Raw genomic sequence first — 20,291 nt, 5'->3', positions numbered from 1 at the left:
TTTTTTATTACGAGCTATAATTTCCTTAAAAAAATCTTTAGTTCATATGAGTACAAATGCACTGGAATATATTACTGTATCTGTATAAATGTATCTTTCTAAGGACGAAGCTATGAGAGCAATATAATCCCCAAAGTGGATGCCCACATTATTTTAGGCTTGACGCTTTGGAGGAGCGAGGCTACTAGATACAGAAGTGAAGTCAAAGGGGCTGCACGTCCCACTGAGGCCCCAGGAGGGACGCTGTCTGCCCCACAACATCACCCCCCTACACACACAGACACACATGAGACTCTAACTCGTGGACAAGCCGGGAGGCTATAAATGCAGTATAAACTTCTTCTTTTACAATCACTTATGGGAACAATGACGTTTTCTCCATCAACTAAAACAAAGACTCCAAATCATTGTTTCTGCATTTTGCTTCTGTGCCAAGACAGCTTTGCCATCCCTCGCCCGCCTCCCGAGACTAGAACCTGGTGTGGGATGTAGCACCGTTGTGAACACATGCCCTGTGTCCTGTCATTGGTGGGCAGAGCCACAGACCACACTGGATCCACACAGACACAACCACAGCACAGAGAGCAGCACTGCCTGTGTGTGTGTGTGTGTGTGTGTGTGCAAAACCCCGACAGGCAAACACAGCCACAGCACGGCAAATAAGAATCATCCTCAACATGCATGTGCCTGTGGGGGTCTGTAAGAGTGCATTTGTGTGTGAATAAAACTCAATCAGTAGACTCCGCTGTAGGGTAAGCACTGGACCACAAGGTCGTTTGAATCATAAGGTCAGCAGTTCAAACTCAGCAGTTACTCCTCAGAAACCCTATACAGGCTTGCTATGAGTGGGCGGTACTTAGCAACAACAATAATTCCCAGGATGGTAATGTTTGAGGTAGACCTCAAGGTTAGACTTTTCAAAAATTACACATTGGGAATGTTTTTTTTTAATCAGAAAATGTGCCTTCAGTATGCACGGCCCCCTAAGCAACATGAAAGTCTATGCAGTGAATGCGGGTGGACCTATGTCAATATATAAGGTCCCTGCTAGAATTAATACAACACCCACAAAGTCTGCCCTGACAATTTACAATATAGGTACACACATTGTCGGGGGAGGAGGGTTGCTTCCATCTTAAATTGTAAGTATACCAAAGAGGCACAAACGTCGCATCTTTAACAAATTGGATACAAATTCCACTTCACAATCCACAGCCCATCAGGAAGCTTTGTTTCTTTAAAGGAAAGCTTTGCTCTACTAAACAGTCATTTTAAGAATGGTGAGAAGTGACAGGTGTATTTGTTTTTTGATGGTGAAATGTAGTAAAGTTCCAGATTCCCCTGAGTCTTAATAACACTGGCTCTGAGCAATTAGATTTGTCTTCCCCCAAACCTGCATCTTCATTACACCCCAATTATGCGCAAAATCAAGATGGTTTCCTGAGCCATCCTGTCTCAGTGTCTCTAAGAGGTGGCTGTTCCCGGAGCACAGCTCCTTCCTAATCATTGCTCCCAGGATAGATGAGCAATCCTTTGTGGGTGCCTTGGTGAGAGCGCTGAAACCACAGAAGAAAGCTTTTCCCCTTGAACAGGTACACGTTCAAAAACCCAGTTTGAAACCCAGCCTTCAAAATTCAGCAGATGCTAGCCTGGTGGCTTAAAATACCTGTTTGTACACCTCGACAAGAACGTTCCCATCTGTCCCCGCTCCAACATGAAGACAAAACACCCTGACCAAAAGTGGAAAGTCTGGTCCATCAGTAAAGATGGTCAGCTTTTGCCTTGACCCTAACTGTGGATACTAGAGGCCACGCAGATACCGATATCTAGTACAGGCTAGCTGACTAAACAGTCCCGTTTTTAACTCATTTGGATAGTCAGTGGTGATACAGTCTAGCTCTGAGAAAGACTGCAGTGTAGGAAACCAGCCGTGTAGGAAGACAGCATCTTAGCATGGACACACCGTTGTTGTCAAATGCTGTCAAGTCTGTTCTGACTCACACCAACCCTGTATAGGGTTTCCAAGGACTGCAGCCAAGCTTGTGGTTAACAGTCCAGTGTTTATCCCACAGCGCCACACCAGGACACATTAGCAGTGGTGCTCTTCGGGAGAGACGGAACAAGCACTCTCCTGCTAGAAGACCGGAGCGTCTCATTGTCCATTGTCACTGATTCGATTCCAACTCACATCGACCCCACAGGACAAAAGGGAATCACTCCTTAGGATTTCCAAGACTGTAAATCTTTGTGGGAGCAGACAACCTCATCTTTCTTCCTCAGAGCAGCTGGTGGGTTTGAACCACCGACCTTCTGGTTAGCAGTTCAACACTTAACCCACTGCACTGTATAAGTAGAAGACTAACTGCACACCATCTGGTGAAGAGGAATGAGTTCTAATTTTTAAAATACTGTAAATCGTAGTAACAACAGAAATCAAGCAGCTCTTCTTGGCATGGGCAACTAAAGAAAGAAACTGACCTGGAGCAAAAGAATCACAGAGCAAGTTCCTCTTCTTCTAGTCCCAGTCACAGGGTCCTCGGAGACGTGATAAGACCGCCCCTGTGGTTTCAGCCAGTGCAGGGCAGCCCTTCCCAGGGGCAGACAAGCACTCTCTCCTCCCCATCCTCTGGCCCTCCCTGAGGGTACAGCGAGCACCTTATTAACAAGTCTGCCGGACACCAAGCTCTGTGCTGGGTATGTGTGCTGGGATCTTAATCCCAGGGATTGATTTATCTTTCCTCTTACAGCTGAAAACACCCATCAGTCACCGTCATTAGTGTGTCCATCACCAAAGGGAGCTGGGGGTAAATCCTGTGGGCCCCCCCCCTTCTCTGTGCACTGGAAATGATTTCATTGAAACCTTCCTTTCCATCCCTGCTGCCAACCTGGGGATGGAAGCATTGAACCTGTTTCCACTACACAAATTGTCATTAGGGGTTAGGACCGATGTTTTAGCATCATACCACATCACCGGCTCCTTCACGAGATGAGAGGAGGGACCGCTGGATCATATGAGCTGCTCATGGCTACATTCCTAACTGAATCTGCATCTCACGCCTCTTCCTGAAAATTCCCAGGCAAAGGATCTTTGTCAGAGACAGCGTTTGAATCAGTGTGCCAGCTGAGCAGGGAGAGGGGCGCAGGAGAAGGAAGCAAAGAGGGGCAAGGGGGAAAAAAAGAAGAGGGGCGGGAGGTGTGGAGGAAACAAGCTTGTCAAAATGCTACTTTCCCACATGCATGATAGAAGAGAAGTCAGTTGAGCTGGGACTCAAAGATGGCTGTCACTTCACATCCACACGGGCACTACCTGCCTCGACAGGTGACAATTTGGTGGAGCAAAATCCTGAGGCATCATTGAGTGTGCCTGGGAGGGCCCAGATGCCTGAGGCACCACAGAAGGGGGATCTGGGCTTCATTTGCATCATCAGCGAAATCAGAAACTGGCTCTCCCCAGCTCAAATGACTAGAAAACGGCTCTGAAGTCAGGGTCCACCTTCGAAACGCTAGCATTCTTCCCTTCCTTTTTCCCAGACACTCAAAGTTGTGTCTGAAATTGTGCCCTGGATAATCTGGAGGGTGGTCACAGGGACCTTGGCTGTGTAAATGGTTAAGGGACTTGGCTGTAGGCAAAAGATTGGAGGTTCAAATCCATCCACAAGCACCTTGGAAGAAAAGTTTGGGAATCTACTTCCAAAAACACCTTGAGAACCCTTGCGGCATGGTTCTACCATGGCGCACGCACACACAGGGCACCAATGGTCAGAAGTGACTCTATAGCAACTAGCTTCAGGTTCTCAGTGTCCCTAAAGTAGACATTACTTACATTTAACAGTAAATAAATCAACACAACAAGAAGCAGCAAGCCCTACTTTAATGCCTAAAGCACCTTCTCTCTGATTTTGGCAAACGGTTGTGCGCGGTACCCGTGGGTCAATCACAAACTCACTTGTCTGAACGGGCCATGAGTGGTGGGAAGGGTTAGCACTAAGTTCACTGTTAATCAGGGTTGGAGCTCAGAGGGCTGAGGAGGTTCTGGGTAAGACCCAGACGATGTCTTTCTGAGGAAGAGGTTTGAGAGTCAAAATCTCATCCGTGTAGTATAAGGAACCAGCTGAAGCAACTCGGACGCCCCACGTCCAGCTTCCCCTGGTGACCTGGTCATTCCCATATCCCCCTCCTCCAGCTGTCTACTTGGTATCTGCTCATGTAACACTTAGAAAGAAATGCCAGATGTGTTTAAATGATCAGGAGAAACAGGAAGTAACTATGCCGAGGTACAATGAAAGATAACACACTTTCAAATGAAACAAATCCCCAAACTACACTAGGGGTCCTGCATGGCACTGTGGGGTCAGCACTGGACTACTAACAGTGAGGTCGGCAGGTCAAACTCACCAGCCGCTCCCTGGAAACCCTATACAGACAGGGTAACTGTGAGTCAAAACCAACGCAACGACACTTAACGACACCACCAACAATTGTACTGGAGTCCTGGTGTGGCGCTGTGGGATCAGCACTGGGCTGCTAACGGTAAGATCGGCGGTTCAGACCCACCAGCAGCTCCCCAGAAACCCTACACAGGAAACCAACCTGCACTGGGGGAGTGGGTGAGAAGGGAGACTTAGACACATGGGCCAGGTCTCACTGACAAGGAATGTTCACACACCTGTACCAGTAGCAGGAGAGAAGGTCTTGTTGTTAAGTAATGCCAAGTCAGCTCTGACCCATAGCAACGCTGTACAGGGTTCCCGAGGAGCAGTTGGTGAACTTGAACTGCCAACCTTGCAGTTCAAAAGGCTTTGCAGCCTGGCGCATTCATCCACAGCACCACCCCAGGACACATGTGTAAATGTGTTCAATACAGACAGGGTACAAAATCTACCACCAGAAGCATTTTCCCCAGTGGCAACTCTATAGTTTAATCTCAAAAAAAAATAGCCATATAATACACGGAGACTATAACCCACTCAGCTAAAAGAGGATTTTTTATTTTTTCCAGGACACTAGTAACTCACATGGGAGGAATAATAAGAGACGATTTTTGAATGAAATGATTTACTTGTTCTTGTGCAAATTTTCATACCCACAGAATATCTGCTCAACCGTTGGATCATAATAAATCCAAAACCAAACTCATTGCTACTGAATCCATTCCAACTGCTTTAAACCCGACAGGACCGAGTAGAATTGGCCATGGGGTTACCAAGGCTGTAAATCTTTCCGGGAGCAGACCGTCACATCCTGTGGTGACAATGGTAACAGTAGGTACGGTCAGTGGAAAGGGTTTTAAATGAAGTCTCGTTGCAGCTAAGTCCTTAGTAAAACCAGGTCTTTGCCATGAGAAACTCGGTTAAACCAGTTGTGGGTAGTTCTGCTTCAAAAACTTTCTGAAAAAAAAAAAAAAAACGGAATTTACAAGAATTCCTTCACACAGTAACAACTTTGAGGACTGTGCAGGACTGAGCAAGGATTCCTTGTGTTGGGCAGAGGTCACTGGGGGCTGGAACTGACTCAATGGCCCTGAACAACAACTCTATTAACTGTACACAGTAGAGGTATATACACACTGAGGAGCAATGTTGTTGTTGTTGTTGTTGTTGTTAGGTGCCATCGAGTCGGTACTGACCCATAGCGACCTTATGCACAGCAGAACAAAACACTGCTCAATCCTGGGCCTACCTCATCTCGTATATAGGAACACAGAATTGAAGGGGGCTGGAGAGTGGATTTTTTAATGCGTTTGAGTGTGAATGTGTACAAAATAAGGGAACATAATACTATTACCAGGCATTAAGTTTCCTGAAAAGTTTCAGAAATATTCTATATATATATCTTGAAAACTAAAAATTAATATTCAATTCTCATAGATGAATTGAGAACTATTTTTGAATGAAAACAAAACAATATAATCCAACCATGAGAGAAAAAAAAAAAAAAGAATTCCTCCCTAAGCTTTTTGAAGACCCCTTGTACAAGCCTCTATAGGACATGGAGTGGCTTTATGGGATGGCTGCAGACAAAGTCAGAGTGAGCACAGGCTGGCATGTACTGATTTGTAGTGAACAGTTCCCCATTTCTTCACCACACTGAAGAATCCACTTCTAGGTATGATTGGCACCTGTCTCTCCTCCAATCCCACACTGCTCTCCTACAGAATTAAAACCTCTTTTCAAGGGTAAAGTCCTTGTATCCAACATAAGCATAGATTTTCTTGTGTTTACTTACTAATCTGTAATGAACTGAACAGTTTCACATTTCCCTCCACCAAGCTGTTCACTACAGATTAGTAAGTAAGCACAAATAAGCCGGTGCTTACCTTGCTTATTAGGAACTCTGCTCCTGGCTGCAAAGCCCATCCGAATTTGGTCACTTCCAAGCTGACCCAAGCTTCGCCTACAGTCCCCTCGCCTACAGATGGCTGCTAAGCATCACAGCCTGCTGGCATCTGCCCCTCCCAGCTGACATCATCACTGTCCTTGTTGGTCTGACTGTGTCCTAACTGGCCGTGACCGTGACCGGGAGGGTGGGAACCACATCTGAATGGACACTGGGGCCTGGCAGCCAACATAGTGCCTGGGGTGTGGGAGATGTTCTTCAAGTATTGGCCGGAATAAGGAGCTGAAGAATGTATCAAAATGGAAACGAAGCGTCCAGAGCAGAATCAATGAGAATGTTGACACACTCTGAAAACTGTGACCAGCATTGCTGAGCAACTGGTGGAGCCATGGTGAAGTGGGAGCCCGATCTGCTTGTGAACCTTCCCTGAAAACACGATAAAATATCATAAGAAAAAAGATGCTCAACCCAAAGCCTATCAGAGCAGATGAACGCTTCCTTTTTAATCCACGTGACAGGAACGTGTCCACATAGTCCAGTCACCTGGGAACCAATCTCTTGTTTAAAATGCCTGTTAACGATTTTTTAACCATCATCCTTGCAATCTGCTGGCCAACTTGCATCGCAGACAGTTAGAGAGAAGGCTGCCACTAGGCAATCTGACCCACTTCCTCCAAAGTTCTGGGAGCCTCTGGGATCCCAAAGAGGAAAACACAGACGGGGGCCGGGGGAGAGAAGGGGGAAAAGCCGCTCTGAAACCTGTCTCCTAAGATCCATCTTTATAGGATATGGTTCACATTAAATCAGTAAGAATATCTGTCAGAGATCTCCTGCTATACCATTTGGCTGATGTCAAACCTAAATAAACCGGATCAGAAAACCAGCAAGTGGAGGAACATAAATGAGAAGAAACAGGCGCGCAGCACTGTAACTCGCTTGGTTTGCTTGCTGATTTTTTGGGGAGGGGGTGGCGGGCAACCATGGCAATCACCGCAGTCATTTGCAGTACTAATGCCCAATTCAGCCGCCTTTCATTCTCCTGATTTAGGTGGTCAGAGTGGTCTCGTAGCCGACACGGGGAAGCTGTGCTGTTTAGCAGGCTGGTTAATGGGAAAGTGGCAGTCTTATTTCTTTTCTAGATTTGGTTTGTCACGAGGTCTCCATTACATGCCACTCAGCTCTGATATCTTTGGACAGGACTGATCAAAAGATGTCATTTGACCTACACAGCATGGCAGAAACTTGGAGAAGTCTCATAAAGCGACACTCTGGCTGTAAATAAAATGACATTATTATTTCCTCTCTCCTATCATGTAGAAAAGCCAATTATGGTAATGCCTTGCATGTCAACGAAAATACAGCAATCTCTCGGGAGCAGCGGCTGCAAGGCATCAGTATTGCAAGGCTCCTTCCTGGGAAAGTCTGCCCACTGGAAAACGAAGAGGGAGAGGTGATAGATGTTCTCAAGACGGTTCATCAAATCCAGGATGGCCCAGAAAGTGCAAGTCAGCAAAACAATTTTCCAAGTGCAAAATGCAAACCTTTAAATTTCCAAATTATCTAATCATTTAATCCGCGGGATTTGGATTCCGTCACTGCAAGGGCCATGTTGTGGCATTTCACTGGCAGGACAGGTGACATGTGGGGTTAGTCATTCCCTTCGAACCCACTACTTAAAGATCTTTTTTTTTTTTGAGGGGGAGCTCTTGACCTTGTCCCCGAGAGTCACTTAAAAATTAAAACCACCAAGTGTTGCCCTGCCAGCCCCATGTCTGTAAGACAATGTGAAAACAAGGGCTGGTCATAGTGCTGCTATTGTTTCGAATGGCCAAGGTTGCACATTTGTACTTGTGCCAAACACTCCTCTTTCTTCTGCTCGGAACGAAATGCGCATGCGTGACACTCGTTCCCCTTTCAAGCGAGTGCCCACCTGGAACCTTCTTTATCCAGAACTGCATTTCTGTGTCTTCTCTCCTTGCCCTCCACACCTCTCCCAGGTCCCCTGGTTCTGAAACACAGGAAGCTCAGGGCTCTGGTACTTGGGGCCACATGCAGAGAGAGCCCTGTCTCTGTGTATAATCTGGGGGCCAAGGCTGCCTTCATTCTCTAGAATGCCATCTCCTCTAGACTCCTCGCTAAGCCTCCACAACCCAGACACACTCCTGGGATCTAATCCACGCAAGACCACATGTTCAGCCTTGTTCCTCCACTGTCCCATGTGTCCAGAATGCAGCCTAAACGGAAGCAGAGGGTGGCATCCCTTACCCAACGGTGCAGAGAGCAACTCCAACCAGGCAGTGCTGGGAGTAAAGAGAGATGCACTCCTTCCCAGGGGAACCAGTGGATCACAGGGCATCATGGGGCATGCTCATGCCAAGAAAAACCAGCACGTGAGTCAGGTGGAAGTTAAGGAGAAAAGGCAATTTCCCGGAACCACTCAATTTGCATCAGAAATACAAGTGTTTGGGCCAAGCCAGGAAATCCCACTTGTTGGGGGAAACCATTTACCTCCAACAAGTCTTTCCTAAGCACTTATGTACAGACACATCCCCATCACCTGCAATTTCATTTAGGGGCAGAACACAGAACATTTAAATTTCGAACCTTCATCACAGTTTAGTCACTTTATATAATACTCTTTACATCGGTTCTGCTAACATCTGTGGGAGTACACACCACACAGCACAAACTCACAGTGTCTCCCAGACTCAACACTGGTACCACCATGGCTGGGCCGCAGGGTGGAGCCACTCCACATTCTGGCTTTGAAAGGGTGCTCTGGCATTGCAACATGAAAGAGGTCAGAATTCGTTTTTCCTATCACTCTGTTATGCTTCCTGAGACTGACTTTTAAAACTTTTCATTGTGATTCGCGTGAAAGTTTACAGAGCTGATCGATTTTCAGTTCAACAACTTATGCACATTTTGACTTCGGACTCTGACCGCAGTCCTTATGACGTAACAGCGCTCTCGTTCTACTTGGTCCCTGAGTCTCCTATTTCTCTTCACCCTTCTGTCCGGTCCCTTCCTGCCTTCTGGCCTTTCTCCCTGGCCAAATGCTGCCCTTTTGATCTTGTATACTTGATTGTTCTAAGAAGTGCACACCTTCCTGGAGGTACTGGTTTGCTTATAGATCTGCCCATTGTTTAACTGAAAGTTGAGCCTGGGGTGAGTTCAGTGGCAGGACTGAAGGGTCTTGACGGGCCGCAGTCTCAGGGGCTCCACCGGTGTCTATCAGACCAGTACACCTGGCCTTTTTGATCATTTTGAGCTCTGTACCCCCTCTCCCCAGGAGCTCCTGTGTGATCCCTTCCAGAGCAGTCAGCAGCTGGGCACCCTGAGTTCTTCTCGTCTCAGTGGAGCTGGGGTTCATGTGAACCCATAGTCTGGAGTCCCTCCTTCCATGCGTCTGTGGTTTTCTTCACTCGTCGTTCACAGTCTGACATGCAAAGTCAGATTCCTGTTGACTACCACGGGCTAAATCTGTAAGCAGCTCTTCCAACCCCAAAACGGCCTCCTAGGTAGGCATGCCCTGGTGCCCATTTCAGCATGGGCAAAGCGGACGCTCCCTGCCAGTGTGCGTCAGCCCACATTAGAGTCTGCAGCACTGTCTGCCTGCCCGTCTGCTGTTCGCTACACCCTGAGGGCCTCCTTCTTCAGCTGGTCCTGGGTGGTACAAACAGTCAAGCACTTGGCTACTAACCACATGGCTGGTGGTTCGAATCCACCTGAGAGTGTCTCAGAAGGAAGACCTGGTAATAATCTGCTTCTGGCCTTCAGCTGCTGACGACCCTATAGGACACAGCTCCGCTCTGACACTCACAGAGCTGCCAACAAGAAGCGTGGAGTCGGCAGCAGTCGGTTGGGTTTTTTGGCAGATCACCTTCAGGCAGATATTGTTCAATCTACAGAGGACTAGAGAGTTCTAGAACAGACGAGCTACTTGATCTCTCAATGAAATGTCGAGACAGGAGGAGGCCCTGCTTGTTGGTCTGTGGTGAAGTTCAGCCTTCCAGCCACCCACCCAGCATGGAGAAGACCCTTCAGTACTTGGGTGCATTTTTGTAATGTCAGTTGCTGACATCATAAACCTTGGGCAGTGTGGGGACCCTGTGCACTGATCAAATGCCAATATCACTTGCTTTAATTAAGCGTTTCCTTCAGATCTCGTTTAACCTCAAGCTGAAAGAGTCAATGCTTTTAAAAGAACACTCTTTATAAAACCACACACACACAGGCAAAAGATTCCTAAAGCATACGAGATGAAATGATCTATTGTTAAGTAATCCTAGCAACCAACCATATTTCAGTAAATAGCAGGGACTTTATTGCCTTTTAGGTGGAAATTCATGAGCTTCACCCAGGGGCGGGGGGGCGAGAGGGGGCCGGTGAAGAACAGTAAGTTCATCATCAAAGCCAAATACCCAAGTAACCCTGGATTTCTAAGTTCCCGAAGTTGTCTGCAGTGTCTGAGGGGTGGAGTGTGGTGGGGATAGTTCTTCCTTTGACTACTCCACCTCCTACCCAATATTAAATGTTATGTAGAGAATCTAGGATTTTAAAAGCTTCACATTTTCATGTAATAAAAAAGAAATACAGCCTCCTGTTGTGGTAGGTAGTGACGCTTTATGCACAGAGGAAAACCGTTCTCCTTAGCTATTCTTTGAAATATGACCTTCTACGTCATTTAATTTTTGAAAGCCCTGAGGTCACGTAACACACTCTCGCTGTCATTTGTAAGTACATTAACTCAGTGGCCACCCGATGCTGGAATTATGATAATGGCTTGCTAAAATGGGTCACGAAGGCGCCGCATCTCATGTGCGTGTCAAACCACCATCAGGGCTGAGCCCAAATCAAGTCTGAAAGACGCAAAGCCAACTTTACTTTTCTCAACGGGTCCCTCCTTGGGGCAGTTCACAAACAGGAAGAGCCAGGGGAACGGGAGGGGAAATCACCCAGACACATTTTCTTTAGAAAAAAAATGTTTTCATTTGCCTTAAAACCACAGATGTGGTACTGAGAGGGTACCCGGAGGTCAGAGTGGGCTTCTTGGCAAAGCACTCTCCTGTGTGAGCCAAACGGGATCTCACTCTTCCTGTGAGGTGACTCCTCAAAGTAAACTATTGTAAAATGAATGCACACATGGACTGCATTCCTTTAAACAAACAAGCAAACAAAAGCCTCTTTTATTATCACTTTTGTATGCAAAATTCTTCCCAAAAGATGGTAAGGAAAACTAGGAAGCAGGGCTTTACTTTGTTGTGTGTGCATGTGGTACGTCTTAGACGGGAAGGTCCCTGAGCAAAGGGTGCCTTTAGAGTTCATAACTGGCCTTGTGTTGTTGTTAAGTGCTGTCGAGTCGGTTCCAACCCATAGCGACCCTGAACAGGATTTCCGAGGCTGTAAATCTTTATGGGAGCAGAATGCCTCAGATCTGGCTGGTAGTTTTGAACTGCTGACCTTAAGGTTCGCAGCCCGATTCGTAACCACTACGCTACCAGAGCGTAGCCTCTCCATTTTTTAAAAACTAAACCAGACTGATTTACGATTGAAGTTTAAGAAGAAAACTTTAAAAAAGAAATCTGAGTTTGCATACCCGTGTGTGAATCCTGACCTGCTTTTATAATCCTGTCTACACACAAGTGCTTGGTTGTTGTTGTTGTTGTTGTTAGGTGCCATCAAGTCAGTACAACACTGGAGGTACTTTACCACTCATCTCTGCCAAGAAATTTGGAAGACAACTATCTGGCCGACTGATTGGACAAGCTCCGTGTTTGTGCCCATTCCAAAGAGTGGTGGCCCAAAGGAATGTGGAAATCACCGAACAGTATCTTTGATATCCCATGCTAGTAAAGTTTTACTAAAGGTAATACAGAAATGGCTGCAAGCATACATTGACAGAGAACTTCCAGAGGTTCAAGCCGGATTCAGAAGAGGTGCTTGGTTAGAAGGGCTTTATCAGCCTCTAGTTTGGACCAAAGGCGCTCTGGTAGCGTAGTGGTTACGAATTGAGCTGTGAGCCTCAGGGTCAGCAGTTCGAAACTACCAGCTGTTCCGCGGGAGAAAGATAAGGCTTTCTGCTCCAGTAAAGATTTACAGTCTCGGAAACCCTGTACAGGGTCACTATGAGTCGGAACCAACTCCCCGGCACATAACAACAACAACAACAACAAGATTGGACCAGGCCTTGTGAAGGGGACCCTGCCTAAGACCACCAACGCCCGCCCCGCCCCCCCCCCACTGAGGCTTCAGCTCCATCTCCTGTAATTTACTAACTGCCTCAGTTCAGCGTGCAATACCTTATAAATAGCCCTCCCTTTTCTTGTGTTTTCTATATACTAAAAAAAGAAGGAAAAAAAAAAATCAGCCAATGTCCCAGTTCCTAGCAGAAGTCATAGCAGTGACGCTCATGTACAAAAAGGCCCAGAATCACCAGCCACATGCAAAAGTTACCCCAAGGGCTCCGAGAATTGCTTCAGACGATTCTTTTGATAGAAGCCAGTTGAAGGGTCCTGTGGTTGCACAGTACTACACCTGGTAAGGAAGGGTAAAACTATCCGTTCCAGAGACATGCCATTCACAAACATATTTGTGGGCTGACATTTTGTGTTCAATTTCTTTGGGTAAAATAATCATACCAGAAACCGGAGACTTGAAGAGGATAGCTAGCGAGCGAGATCATTGTTTTATTAGCTATTTCTGATTATTGTGCTTTCAGCTCATAAAGGAATGAGATGACGTCACCGTTTTTAGCACTGTCTCTGGCGTAGAAAACAATATTGGACTTTATAACTAGAGCCGAAATACAAAGGATATTATTTTGGGAGCATCGTAAGGCCAGTGCCACTGGAGACTTCTTGAGACGCTGGAAGCGAGTGACAAAGGATTGTAGCATTCTAGAACTATACAGTAGCCTTGAGCAAAGATACAATTATAGCTGAAAAGCATCTTAGATTTCTGATGGTTGCTACTAGCATTGTGGTATAAATCAACAATTGCTTCTTCCCTGTTCTTCCGTAGACCCTTCTCCGAATTCAAGACACAAGAAGCGTTTGATTTCAAAATACGGTAAAAGGCAAAGCTGGGTCTGCCATGCATATATGCAAATCGGCTCCCCAAACCCCTGATTTTCTTTCACACTGAATTACTGTATCTGTATGAAATGTTGATACAAACACCACAACTAATAAAAAACAGCACCTCGGTGGTTTAATTGCTAAGGTGGAAGGCAGTAAGAACCATGGACGTAGCAGACATGCCGATTGTCTCTTGGCACCAAACCACTGCCCTGAGTGATAGGCGTGGGTACAAATGCATCTCACTGCAGTGGAAGCTAGGAAGGCGACAATTCACTGATATCAAAAGGGACTTGTAGACTATACCACACAGCGTCAGAGGCATGTATTGATTATTGATAACTTACTTATATGGTCATTCCACACAAAGCAAAAAAGTGTGTCTCCCCAAGAGATCAGGGAAAACACCGAGGGGGTTGGAGGTCACAGCAACATCCTGTGCTGCACTTTATAATCCGCAAACGGTGTCGTAAGGCAAAGCGATCAAAGTTGAATCTGATTTCACCACAGAAATAACGTTAGCACCACAGATTACATTCCTGGGAGATGATTTCATACCCTTTATTAAAAAAAAAAAAAAAAAAAAAAGACAGGCCCAGACATAATAATATCACAATATACTTAATCCAATCTGTAGTGAGCCTACGTCCTATACACTATATGAGTGAGGGGGCTTCAAAAGTTTGTGAGGAAAATCCATTCTCTTTTACTTCCATTCTTCCATGAACTTTTTTGAAACCCCCTCAAAAGTAGGGGACCCAGCATCCGGGTCCCTGGACAACCTTGAATAAGCTCCGCATCCTTCTCTGCATCTCCATTTCCTCACCAATGAAAACAACAGGGTTGTAGACGATGACCCTAAAAGCCCACCCCACTCCCAAACTGTCATCCTAGTTCATCAGAGAGGGTGAGCAGTGCCCCGACAAGCACCGGTACCCAGCACTGAGTCAGTGGATGGTGCTGAAGAAGCGGCACCAGCAGGCCCCTTGTTCTGGAGTCACTGCTGACTCACAGCAACCCTGTATAGGGTTTCCAAGGAGCAGCTGGTAGATTGGAACTACCGACCTTGTGATTAGCAGTGCAGTGCTTACCCTACAGCACCACACCAGGGCTCCTTTAACACTCAAGAAATGCCAAACCCCTGTAGGTACACAAAACAGACAGAATTTACAGACTCCGAGTAGGAAGCCAAATCCATTGTCCAGGGGCGCCCAAGTGTGTTAGCACAGTGCTTTGTTCCACAGGATTTTCAGTGGCAGGTTCTGGGAAAGTAAATCACTAGAATTGTTTTCCCAAGTGCCTCTGGGTGGACTTGAATTTCCAACCTTTCCACACGGGAATTCCTCTAGCAGAGAGAGAAAAACACTCCAATGGCTTCTACAGGGAGAAAAACTGAGCTGCACCAGACATTCAGACGGGACTTCAAGCCCAGAGGCAAGTAGAACGGCACCACAACAGGGGACCTAAGCAGGGAGGCTGGGAGCTGGGGGGCACTGGGAGCTGGGAAGGGCCTTGCATCCACCCTAATTAATGCCAAGACTCCATTTAGTTTTGTTGTAACAGGACCAATGTCGAGGCCAGGATAGGTGCCTCAGCCAAATGTATTTTAAGACAGTGAATACTGTTGTCTCTGATTTTAAAGGACAAACCAGGTGGTCCGAGCCTGGAGGCAAGTTGAGAACGTCGACTTCTATTCTGAGCGAGGGGCTTTGCTATATCTGACTCACAGGTGGCAGTTTGTACAGCACCTATCACAACACCTGGCAGAAAGTCCAGGCATTCCTCAGAGATACCATAGGTTCAATTCCAGATGCCCTCAATGGAGTAGAGGTGGCAAAAAAGCCAGCCACACCATTATTATTTTGGAGAGGGCGGTTCCCAGTGCATATAAAAGTCACGCTGACATTCTAGTACAATCTATGAAATACCCAATAGCATGATGAAAAAAGTGTGAAATAGTGTTCAGAATGACCAAAATGGGTCACAAGTCACAGGGTGAACACACGCTGCAGGGAAATGGCATAGACAGACGTTCTCAAAAAGGGTTACCACAGACCTTTCACTGGCCAACAACGTGAAGGTTCACTAAACAAGGTATACCTGTACACACTCAACTGACACTGCTGGACAGGTCGAAGGAACATTGAAAAAAGCACGTACGTGGAGGGCCTTCAGGAAGTTCGTGGGAAAACTACATTATCTTTTTCAGTCCATTTTCCACAAGCCTTTTGAAAACCCTCATATGTATGTGTGATGCCAAGTTGTCCTATTTCGTATCATCAGTTCTATCACGGGTTTCGTTTCTGTGGGTTTGGGTTTTGTACAGTTTAACGAAAGAACGTTCTCCCTGAAAAAGATGCGACCAAGTATCGCCTGGTAAACGTTCCAGGGGAAATGAACTCCATGAAATCAGCAACATTTGCTTCACCGCCCTCTAATTTCCGTGTAAACCCCTCTAAAAAAGAAAAGCCCTGGAGACCTAATTCTTCATCTCGTATTGAATCCTTGTCCCCTGCTGACTTGGGCCACACAGAGCAGACTGTCCTTGGGACCTTCTGGAGAGTGATGTCTCACATGGCCAACTGTTGGCCTGGTCATTTAGGGTACATTATGCTGATCCACTCAGGTCATGAAATGTCCATACTTGTGAATTAGCATGCAACATCCACTTCTAAATGTTTACCTGACGTCAAGACCACAAACACTTCTCCCCTCAGCAAAGGTCTACATCATGAAGCAACCTGTGAATCCCCCCGACCAGGGACAGGGAAGGGCCAAATCCACCACGGAACCAAGAAATGACCAACAGGTTTCTAACAGAGAGAAACCAGTCAGGGTACAGCATCTGGCTGAAGATAGTTTCACTCTCTCCTGTGGCTGCTGCCAGGACCCAGGGGCTACGTTAACGGTTCGACCACACAGCAGATGCCAGGGTCCCAACGTCCTCCGCAGAGAGTCACAGGAACTACCCTGGCTGACCACAGTGTGGTACAGGCGTGCTATGGTTCCCAGAATCTAAAGCGTATTGGAACTTTTCTTTAGCAGAGATCATCCTGAGAAAAAGGATCTGCTTCACTATGTTACAGCATTAACTCCTTTCTCTGGTCCTCTGTCTAAGGTGCTCTCCAGGTCGGCCTTAGGGATGTTCACTGATATGCCCATTATACATTTACAATACGTGTGTATATCTGTGCTTACTCGACACATTATACATTTACAATGTGTGTGTATATCTGTGCTTACTTGGTATATTATACATTTATAATACGTGTGTGTGTGTATATACGTTGGCTTACTCAATATATTATACATATGTTGTTTGTTGCTGTTCAATGCATGGAGTCTGTTTCGATTCATGGCGCCCCTTTACAGGGTTTTCGAGGTTGTAATCTTTGCAGAAGCAGAAAGTCTCATCTTTATCCCACACAGTGGCTGGTGGTTGAAACCCCCCACCTTGTGGTTTGCAGTCCAGTGTTTTTCCTAGGAATCACCGCACACCCATTATATAACTGTGTTTATTATATAGGCTATTATATATTGTCAGAAATACACAGGGGCTTAAAAAGTTGCTGGAAACAGTCCATTATCTTTCACATGCAATTTTCTGTGAACTTCTTGGAACCTTGAAACTCTATAGGACAGTTCTCCTCTGCATCCGGGGGCTGCCATGAGTAGGAATCAACCCAGATTCATACTAACCCTGCATAGGGTTTTCAAAAGTTTTGAAAACTTTGGGAGTACAGGAAGCTCATCTTTCTCCCACCAAGTGACTGGTGGACTCAAACCTCTGACCTTGTGGTTCGCAGTCCAATGCTTATCCTACAGAGCCACTGTCCTCCCGTATGTGTGTGTGTTTACTCAATATATTATACATGTTTTGTTGCATATGTGTGTGTGTGAACACACATGTATACGTTGTTGTAGTTGTTGTTGTGTGCCGTCGAGTTAGTTATGATTCATAGTGACCCTGCCCAGGGTTTCCAAGAGTGGCTGCTGACTTGGCTGCTTGCAGTTCAGTGCTTATCCTGCAGCGTCACATCAGGGCATGCTGTTGTGGTTGTTAGCTGGCATCCAGTCAGTACCATCTCATAGCAAGCTTATGCCTAACAGGACAAAACCCTGCCCGGCCCTGGGCCAACCCCACACTCATTGCTGCTGCCACTGGGTAAAGCCATCTCATTGAGGGTCGTTACATTTGTCACTGACCCTCCACTTTATCAACCATGAAGTCCTTCTCCAGGGACTGGTCCCTCCTGATAATACATCTGAAGTATGAGAGACGAAGTCTGACCATCCATAGGTGTGTGTATATGTGTGTGTATATGCATTATGTGTGTGTGTATGTGTGTGCGCATTATGTGTGTGTATGCATTATGTGTATGTGCATTGTCTGTGCACTATGTGTGTGTATATGTGTGTATGCACTATGTGTGTGTATATGTGTGTGTGCATTATGTGTGTGTAAGCATTATGTGTGTATGCATTATGTGTGTGCGCATTATGTGTGTGTGTGTGTGTATGCATTATGTATGTGTGGTGGTGGTGGTGGTTATGTGCCGTGGGTTGGTTCCGACTCATAGCAATCCTGCATAGCGTTTCCAAGGCTCTAAATCATTACAGGAGCAGAAAGCCTCATCTTTCTTCCATATATGGAATCCTGGTGTGTTGTTGTTGGATAAGCACTGGACTGTTAGCCAAGGTCAACAGTTCAAACCCACTAGCTGCTCCTCAGAAACCCTATACAGGGTCACTAGAGTCTGAACCAACTCGAAGGCATTTAACAGCAGTATATATATACATATATTTACACACACCTATATATACACACATACATATACATACATATATTTTGTTGTTGTTAATAAATATGGAGCCACTATGTTGACTTGTTTTTAAGTAAGAAACACCAAGCTGACAGTAATGGAGAAACCCACTATTCAAAATACCAAGAGAATATATGCCCTTACATTTGCTGCTGACCTTGTGGTTCAAATCGGCCTTGCAGTCCAGCGTGCCACACACACCTATATATACACATAGACACACATACATATGGCTATATATGTGTATATATACATATATACATGTACACACACACATATATAAAGAGTGCCTACAAGGTTGGTAGTTCAAGACCACCAGTCACCGCACAGAAGAGGTTTTCTGCTCCTGCAAAGATTTAAAAAGCATATACAGGGTCACTTTGAGTTGGAACTATAATGACAGCACTTTAACAAATACATAGATATATACACATACATAATACATGTTGTTATTACACACACACACACACACAAACACACATATATACATAATACATGTTGTTATTACACACACACACACACACAAACACACATATATACATAATACATGTTGTTATTACATACATATAAGTATACACATATGTTATTACATATATATAAATATACCTATATGTTATTACACATGTATAAATATACACATAATATATGTTGTTACTAAGTGTCATCAAGTCAGTTCCAGCCCAAAGCAATCCTGTATAGGGTTTTTGAGGAGCAGATGATGAGCTTGAACTGCTGACCTTGCGGTTCAAACTGACTTTGCAGTCCAGAGCATTAACCTATATATACACATCGTTGTTGTTGTTAAGTACCGTGGAGTTGGTTCCTGTGTGACCCTGCACAGGGTTTCCAAGGCTATAAATCTTATACATATATATACACATATCTATATATTTGATATCCTATATGCACACACACACACATACATATGAAGCTTCAAAAAGTTTGTGGAAAAAGTCCATTACCTTTTCATTGTATTTTCCACGAACTTTCTGACATCGCTCATGTATGCATGGTAAATGTTCAATGTGTGTGTCTAGCAAATGTACAATCCAGATGTATGTTGAGGAACTGTGCTGTTTCTCCACCTCCTTGAACTTGGATGTGGCCACATGCCTTTCGGACCGTTCACTATTTAAGTAGTGGCGGCCAGCACATTAGTGGTCAGAGCTGGAGCCTGCCTGTCCCTCCACTCATACTGCCACAGTGACCATTGAGGTCCACATGGTGGAACCCCATCAGCACGTCCTGAGTGAGGACAGCAGGGAGCACTGTATCTGGAGTGGCACTGCTCCTTGAACCACCGATGGTACGGAGGCTCCTCAACACTCTGGCACCCAATGGTCAAGGTGGGTTTCACTGCCACCCAAGCAACTTGGTAGGTTCAGGAACCCCGGGAGGAGCCCGGCAGGGTCTGGAGGGAGGAGGGGCAGCACAGACCGGAGGAGACCAGTGGCAGGAGGCAGACCCTCCTCAGGGAGCTTCTCCGTGCGGACCTCGTCGCACTCACCTTCAGCTGTGAGTTCAGGTCTGACACCTGTGCCTCCCACAGACTAGCACTGTTTCCGGCCGACCTCAAGGCCTGATGGGTACACATGGAAACCCCACCCAGCTCCTCGGATATGTAAGTAAGCACAGTCCTAGTTAGAGAGCAAATGCTGGGGGGAATGCAGAAGCAGGAGAAATCATGCCTCTGTCTACAATGCAGTGAGCATATGTCTCCTGTAGGCGTGGATTCAGACCAGAGACACCAGAGGCTGAGGAGAAGCAATGAGCAAGCGATTCAGATGTGGAAGCCCAGCTGTGCATCCTGTGTTCATTCACACGCTCATCTGGAAGACAGTGAGCACCTGCATTCATTTACATGCTCATGTAGAAGACAGTGAGCACCTGCATTCGTTCACACTCACCTGGATGACAGTGAGCACCTGCATTCATTCACACACTCACCTGGATGACAGGGAGTACCTGCATTCGTTCACATGCTCACCTGGATGACAATGAGCACCTGCATTCGTTCACACGCCCACCTGGATGACAGGGAGCACCTGCATTC

This window comes from Chrysochloris asiatica, unplaced genomic scaffold, assembly GCF_000296735.1.
Source record: "Chrysochloris asiatica unplaced genomic scaffold, ChrAsi1.0 scaffold00283, whole genome shotgun sequence".
Lineage (NCBI taxonomy): Eukaryota > Metazoa > Chordata > Mammalia > Afrosoricida > Chrysochloridae > Chrysochloris > Chrysochloris asiatica.
The sequence above is the reverse complement of the archived record's forward strand: the minus strand, read 5'-3'. Positions refer to the sequence as shown.